This window comes from Benincasa hispida, chromosome 9 (genome assembly GCF_009727055.1).
Source record: "Benincasa hispida cultivar B227 chromosome 9, ASM972705v1, whole genome shotgun sequence".
NCBI classification, from domain to species: domain Eukaryota; kingdom Viridiplantae; phylum Streptophyta; class Magnoliopsida; order Cucurbitales; family Cucurbitaceae; genus Benincasa; species Benincasa hispida.
Window position 1 is genome coordinate 45765846 of NC_052357.1, and position 7938 is coordinate 45773783.

Here is a 7938-nt window from a genome sequence, read left to right on the forward strand (position 1 = left end):
CTTACCTTAATCGAAAATCCACAGATAAACTCAGACAACCAAACGATGACTACAATTTGAAGAAAAGACCTTAACATATGAATACAACCATTAAGTTTCAGTCCAAAAATAATTGCGACATCTCAGAGTCAAAACCACAATACCCAAAAGCTTACCCAAGGAACGCGATTAACAACCACTCCAAAAATCTCCTTCCCACAGAATTTAACTCCCAATGGACGACAACTTGGAACCTTAAAGATACAAGGGTTAAGTCAAACTTAATTCAGTAATCAGAGCGTGCTCACAAACCAACAATCAGGACTATATCTCTTACCAAAACTCTTGTCGAACGATCTCGAACCTGCTGGACAGCCACTTCAACAGGTCCCTCGATTCAAATCTAAGGCCAAAATTAATTCAAATAAGTTAACCTTCATTCCAAACTTAATGGGGCCCAACCTTCCACCCAAAACTTCACAAAAGGCTTACCTAAAACTGCCGGATCCAGCGAACCCAAAGATGACGGCAGTGGCGGACGGCGAACAGAGGCTAGGAGGCATTGCGGCTGGCGATCAGAGCGGCAGCGGGGCGACCGGACGCGCGAAAAAGAGGCAAGGCTCGGACCTGGCCGCAGTCGGCACTTGTGGGCGGTCAAGAGTGGGAAGTGGGCGTGGCGGCGTAGTCTGACTGTGCGGGTCTAGCCGCCGGAATACCCACGAACGAGCGTCGGTTGGGACGCTGAGAAGGCGGTGCAGATGCAGACTAACGGGAAGAAGAAAACGGAGTGGGGGCGTTGTGTGAGAGAGATGGCGTGAGGGAGGTCCTTTTTATTTTATTTTTTTAAAATAATAATTAATAATAATAAAAATAATAAAATGGGAAAAATAAGTATAATTCTAATTAAATTCATTTCCTTAATCCACCTTTATTACCATTTAATTTTCTTCATTTTCCAATGAAAATAAATTCTTGCCATAAATTTCCAAATTGAGTTTTGAAAATTGAAATAATTTGAATAATTTCCATGCCAAACACTTAAATTCCTCGCGCTTAAAACTTTAAATTTCAAAATTCAAACATGCCCTTCAACTAAGGACAATTACTGAAAAAGAAAAAAATTACATCATTAATAAATAAATAAAAAAAAGGTCGGGATGTTTTATCAATTTAGGTTATATCTGTTCCCTTACACACCTTGAAGGATGATGGCAAAGAAGTGGGCTTATTCACTAGAGCCCAATGAAATCATGTCATGGGCAAATTGGTGTGAGCAGGTTTATGAAGAAGTTCTTCCCACTGGTTGTCAACGCAAGAAGACAGAAGGATGTGCTAAAACTTTGATCAAAAAAGAAGAAATGAGACCCTGAGCACCGCCTGGGCTGCGATTTAGAAGATTGGGAAAAAACTGCCCACATATCAGGATTTCCCGATTGTGTTCCTGATGGAAACATTCTATAATGTCTGAACAGAGCAAAACAGGCTGTTTGCTTGATGCCTCGTGGCAGGCAGGTTTATGGACAAACATACACGGAGCAGCAAAGTCATCCTTGATCGCATCCGAGGAATATGGAATGACTGGGATAGATGACGGTAATATGGAGGCCAGGTGCTGTCGAAGAAAAGCTGAAACAGCCATTGTCTCGGTGGAGAACAATGACACATGCGCCGCCCAATGGCCACAGATAACTCGATCCTCCAATCAATCGCATTAATCCAAGAGCCATTACTCCACAATCAGCACAACCCGCTGCTCCGGCTCAAGTGGCCGCAATTCGCTGCGTTAGCTGTGGAGGGGCTCACGGAGCTTAAGGATGCCCATTGAATCTGCAGCAAGTGTGTGCTATCCAGAACAACCCATTCAGCAACACCTACAATCCGGTGTGGAGGAGCCATCCTAACTTTGGTTGGGGTGGCAATCCCAACCCAGGGGGACCAAGGAACCATCAAGGGGGCAGTAGAGGCAATCCTCCGTTTCACCATAATCAGGGGCAATCAAGACCGCAGAACTAGCAACTTTCATCATCATCTAATGCCTCGGGAGGATCGTTGGAGGTGCTGCTGAAATAATAATGGACAAAAATGATGCAGTAATGCAAGCCCAAGCATCCTCTATAGGAAATCTGGAGATCCAAGTGGGCCAGCTAGCCCCTGAGCTGAGAAGTCGGACACCTGGAACACTGCCAAGCAATTTTGAAGCCCCAGGATCAACAGGGAAAGAGCAATGTCCGTGAAGACATTGAGCAGGCAAGCTTGACCGCCTGCAGGGATGTGGATTGCGAGCATCAAAGACAATGCAAATTTTCGGTCCATATCTCAATATTACATTTATTCTGCTTTACTAAATTCCTTCTTTGATTTCTGAGCCAAGTTTTAATGATTCATTTAATGCAAATTTTGACTCTTCGAATTTCATTCTTCAGTTACTTTTGTGCATTTAATTCATTCTTGCCTTTAATTCTTTGAGTTTTTTGTAGTCAGCGTATGAGCTTTAATTTGTGAATGATTGAGTCATAAAGAAAAATAAATAATAATAATAATAAAATAAAATACCTGTGTAAAACATAAGTTAATAAAATAAAACATTGAACAACAAGAAAGCAAGATGACAGTGGACGCATCCCAAACCTACTAGGAATGCATTGCGATCACCTAACTCAACTGTATTGAGTTGAGGGGTGTGTTGCGCTTGTATATGTCCTTTGCTGGTTCTTAGCCAAATGCACTATGTCGAGGTATCCTCCAGAAATGCGTTGGTTAAGGGGTGTGTTGCGGGGATATATGTATTGTGGCCGTCCTCTACAAAGATGCAGTTGCATTATTGAACACAATGCGTTATACCTTATCATGCGTCCATTCAAATAAAATATTAAAGAAAATTTTGTCTGGTAATTCGGGAAAAAGGCCAATCGATTCGTATCCCCAAGTAATTATGGCCTGGCAGACGAAAGGACGCTTTTTTTTGAAAATTCCATAAATACGGGAGGAGGAACGACGCGCCTGTTGAGATGCTCGAGGTCAGTCGCCGCACAAATCGCATTGGGCCCCACCACGGCCCAACCTATAAATACCCCTTCCTCCATCTTTGGAAATTCTTTACCAGCAAATCAGAACCCTAAACATTTTGCTTTCAGAACCCTTTCTTCTCTCAAAAGCTCGAAGTCTACCAGACCTTCCAACCCGTTTCAATGGCCGACCAAACACCAAACCAACTTGCTTCACCTTCCATTCATGACCAAGCAGCCATGCGAGAGGCAGAATTCCTGGCTGCCAGTCGCAGGCTTTCCGCACAAGCCCGTTCTGTCCCCAAACCCACTGGAAGAACTCGGAGAAATCCCTTGGTCGCTAGGCCTCCCGCGTTCAAAAGAGGAGGAAGCACTGAAAGCTTTCCAACACCAACACCGTCCGTCTCCACTGAAAGTGAACGAAAAAGGCAAGATGACACGGAGGTGTTTGGCAATATCTTAAGCACCTTGGAGCAAGGAGGAGGACTGCCCGAGGTAGGGGTTGTAAACCAGCCACTGCTTATAGAGGAGGAGACGGTGGTTGTGGCGGAAGAAGCGATAAAGGATGGAGTGGTGGTGGTGGAGGATGTGGTGGCTGAAGAAAAAGATAAAGGGAATGATGTCCTGGTCCCGGAGACTCCGAAGGCCACCATCATCGTAGAAATTTTTTATGAGCCTCCATAAATGGAAGAAGAAGAGATTGCGATCATTGAAAGAGAAGAAAATGATATCGTAGTTGAATGGGCGGAGAAGTGGAGATAGAGTTAATAACCCCTAACCTTGCGATGGAGGAGATTGTGGGGGGTGTGCTGCCAGAAGAGGCCAAGAAGGAAGAGTTGGAGGCAACTGAGGCAGAGAAGGAAGCCGGAGCTAGGTTGAAGAAGGCAGCAGAGGCTGAAAAGGAAGATAAGAAGAAGAAGATGAGTAAGGGAAAGAAGGCTGGAAAGGCGAAGTCATCGCATCATCACAAATCAAGAAAGAACAAAGAGAAAAAGGATGATGACGAAGATAAAGAGGCCAAGAAGAAGAGGAGAAAGGAGAAAGAAGAGAGAAGATTGCGCCGAAAAGAGAAGAGGCGCCTGAGAGAAGAAGAAAAAGCAAAGCATAGGGCTGTAAGCCCCGAGAAGGATGAAGAGTCGACCTCCGTAAGGGAGGATAGGGGGGAAACGACACAATTGATGGAGCCGTCACAACCTGAAGCAATGCAATTGGTTGTGTCGGACGAAGGTGAAGAAATAGATGGAACCCCACTAATGTGGCATCGTAGAGAGAATGCACCGCAAGGGTCTAGCATCGACCCTCAATAATTAATGTTAGCACTAGAAGAGGAGGAAAGAAGAAGAAAAGAAGCAAGAAGAGATGGAGCGGAGCAAGCTCATCATCGCAGAAGGGAACATTAGAAGAAGATTAGAATTTGAAGAAATGCAAAGAAATAACGAGCTTGCCTGACTTGAAGGGATCGGAAGATGCAAAGAGGATCAGTGCTTATTGCTGGCCTCTGAGCAGTTTGAAGAAGAGTTCGAGAGAGAAGAGAGAGAGGCAAAAGAAGAAGAAAGGAGGAAGAAAGAAGAAGAGGAGGAAGCGCGAAGCTAACAAGAAGTGCTTGTATAAAAGTAAAGGCAAAAAACTCGCTGAACGCGAGAAAGAGGAACAATGCAAGAAGCGGGAAAATAAAATAAGGCAAGCAGCCCACCTTGTGCTAGCAAGAGGCAAAGAAATAGTAGAGAGCAGCGAGCCTGCATCGGCCAAGAAGCGATCAGCTAAAAGAAAGAAGAATGATGACATGCTGATCGAGATGGGCTTCTACCCTGCGCCGACCCTACTACCTGATCTCATCAAGAGTGTCATTATGGAGCATGGGTGGGACACTTTCTGTTAGTGCCCATCCATCATCGTGCCTCAGGTAGTGCGGGGCTTCTATCGTGGGCATCTGCATGGAAATAGGGATGCGGTGACTTTTAAAGGTGAGACAGTACACTTCAGCGTAAAAGAAATCAATGGACTTTATCAGATGAGGGACAACCCTGATGCACCAGGGAACAAGATCATTGATGATCCTACAGAAGAACTGATGAGAGACGCGCTGAAGGTACTAGCACAACCAGGCACAAGATGGACAGTCTCCTCTAAAGGCATCTGCACTATGGAGTCTAATTCTTTACTGTCGGAGGGAAGGCTCTGGGTGTATTTGGTCAAGAAGTGGCTGATCCCAACAACGCATGATAGAACTATATCAAGGGATCGGGTGATGGCCGCATATTGTATTGCACGCGACATTCCTATTGACGTGGGAAGGTTGATTGCAGGGCAGATCAGAACACTAGTGGGGCATATACGAGGGCAGTACTTCTTCCCATGGATCGTCTCAAGTTTATGTCTAAGTGCGGGTGTAGGCATTGATGAGGAGCCCATGCCAGAAGTNATGCCAGAAGTCCACGACCTCATGAACATCAAAATTCTGAGGATGCTCCTCAAGGATTCCCCACATTGCCCGGAACTTCCAGCAAAGAGACATGTGATTGATTTGAATGCGCTGAAGAAACCCAGACCAAAAAGAAGAAAAAGGTAAGATAAGGGAAAAGAGAGGGTACATGAGTCACCAGCGCATGATTCAGAGCCCATAAACCCTCTTCCCTTAGTCATCAGATCTCCAAGCCCTCCAAGCCCGCCAGCGCAAACTTCCTCCCCTCTTCATGAACCTATTACCAACCTTCCTCTTATTCTCAACTCTCCTATTCAACCAGCAGCCCCACCTTCACCAACAACTTCATCACCACATCCCACTACCCTATCGCCGCAAGTTGATGACCCACACGCTATGAGTGAAGGCACATCTGCCCAACCCCAAAACAGTGCTGGTGAGACATCGCAGGCACAACCATCCTCCACCTCTTTGGCTGCTGAGCTAGCTGAAATGAGAACCCTCTTCGCCCAACAACAAGAACTTGTCTCTCAGCAGCATCACTTCTTCAACCATCGATTTGAGGTAGCAGTGGAGTGCATTGATGAGATTCAACGCAGTACTGCAACTTCAAGGGAAGCACTCATCAATATCCAGCGTAGTATATAGGATCTTCCAACACCAGCGGTAGATAGCGGAGCGCAATCAAGAATACTTCAACTTTCTCACTGCCTATCTGCATGGTCCGATGGTGCCTCCAATCTAAGGCTGCCCTTTATTTTTTATGATTTCTCTGTTGCATCGCCTTAATACCCTCCATCAGATCCCACTGCTCTTCAACCTTAGTTTTTTTTCTATCTTTAATTTTAAGTTTTAATGCGGCCATTCTTTAATTGTATTCAATTCTTTTATTATTTTGTAACTTTACCAAATTCTTTGATTCTTGTACAGGCATGAGAAAATTTTGTTTGTAATGCGACCATTTGTAATCTATTCGCATACTTTGTTAATAGTCAATACAATCAAAGTACATAATTCACTCTACTCTTTGCCTGTGCCTCTATCTTTATCTTCCTTTGTTAATCGTTGCTATATTTGTACTCTTGTATTTTTACGATCTTCATTGCGTTGCTATGACGTATTATATGTTACACTTAGAAACATTTCCTATACTTAGTAAATTTTGACTAACACTTAGTTAACTCTTAGTTTAGCAGTACTTTACCTTTTATCTTTCAAAGTCCTGCTCAAACCTTCTTTCTGAAATTTTCTTCTAAGTGTTTGTCTAATCTATCCAAACAATGCAATAAGAACCTTGCTCATCTTTAAATTTGGGGGTGGGGAAGGTCTGAGCAGATGAACTCAGAAGTATGCAGTATTTCAGGAAATGCATCCATTTTCGTTTTCAAAAAGAAAAATATATGCAAAACTCCAATGTCAGCGCAAGGGAAAATTTCAAAACTGTTCCCAACCCGATAAGAGTTTAGTTGTGAAAGGAGCCTGCTCGTAGTTGGATGATCGTATGACACCCGTAGGAGCAAGCCAAAACGAAGGTGGGTTTCCAAGAACAACGTTGAATAAAAAAAAATGCAAGGGACAACTCCTCTGATTATCATGAGTTAAAGTTAGAACTGACACACTATCGTAGTTGGATTGAATAAAAAAAAACGAAGAGTGTAACCATGACCAACTATCTCTAAGTGAATAAATGACGCAAAGTTTTGCTCACCGCATATAAATACATCAAGTTGTTTTGATAACAAAGAGATAAACTTTCTATTTTGAAAACTCGAAAAGTGTCTTTGAGCCGAATTTTGTTACATAGAAGAATAAAGTAAGGCTTACTAAGAATTAGCAAAGATAGAAGGGAAGTGCGATGTCAGATAATGTGCCTAAGTGTAACATTCGGAGCGACAAATCATCGTAGAAATATAGGATAGGAATGGAGCATGATTGCCTTAAGTAGAAGATATGCTTGAGGACAAGCATATATCTAAATTTGGGTGTGTGATAACTTGTAGAAATACAAGTTATTTATGCCATCTTATCTAGATATTGTGACCAAAAGTTAGTAATTATGCGCCAATTGTATGAAAATTAACCTAGTATGACAATAATTATAAATGTTTGCAATTACACCCACTAACGCGAAAAAGATGGAGGACAATCCAAACTTTACTCTGTTTTGCAGGAGACCAAGTCACCGATTGCGCTCAAGGCCCATGAGAAACTACTCAATGCATCTCTGTCACATTGCGCCCATCGATCAACCATGAAGAGACGATTATCGATGTAACGGCACAACGCGACAGTCGGTCCAGAGCTACGGTTCGACCGCATGCGGTAATAAAAACAAACACCGCATGTGAACCCATGATTGAAAGATGCAACTGAGCAACGTGAGAGCGGAGGATTGAGACATGTGTACAACTAACGGTTGTGCAGAATTGATGGTCTAATTACATAACAAAAGGAATAATATCCCTCCATCTGCAGAATTACCATAACCATCACGTGAGGACCACAAGGCCGGAGTCAAAGGATCTGCTCCTA